Source organism: Phaethon lepturus, unplaced genomic scaffold (assembly GCF_000687285.1).
Source record: "Phaethon lepturus isolate BGI_N335 unplaced genomic scaffold, ASM68728v1 scaffold50671, whole genome shotgun sequence".
Classification (NCBI taxonomy): domain Eukaryota; kingdom Metazoa; phylum Chordata; class Aves; order Phaethontiformes; family Phaethontidae; genus Phaethon; species Phaethon lepturus.
Genome location: NW_010517970.1, coordinates 1 through 325, shown reverse-complemented (window position 1 = coordinate 325; position 325 = coordinate 1).

Sequence of the window (325 nt, the reverse complement as noted above, 5' to 3'; positions counted from 1 at the left end):
GGCGGCCGCCGGGCTCTGCTGTCTCAGCGGGCCGCTACCGCCCAGGCGCTCCTCCCCGGCCCAGCCCCGCTCTGGGACCGGAAGAGGAGACCGGGCGGCGCGCGAACGGAACTACGAAAGGCTGAAGCGAGCGCGTGCCGCCCCACCGGACTCGCTCCCGCGCCGTACCCTGGGGTGCTTGCCTCCGTCATCACGCAGGAGGACGGCTGCTTGTTGCTAAGTGATGTCAGCGCGCCGGTTGACGTAGCGGCGGTGGCGGGGCAGGGGGTGGAGGCCTTGTCGGCGGCGGGGCCGGTGAGTCCCGGGGGAGGATTGTGGTCGGGGC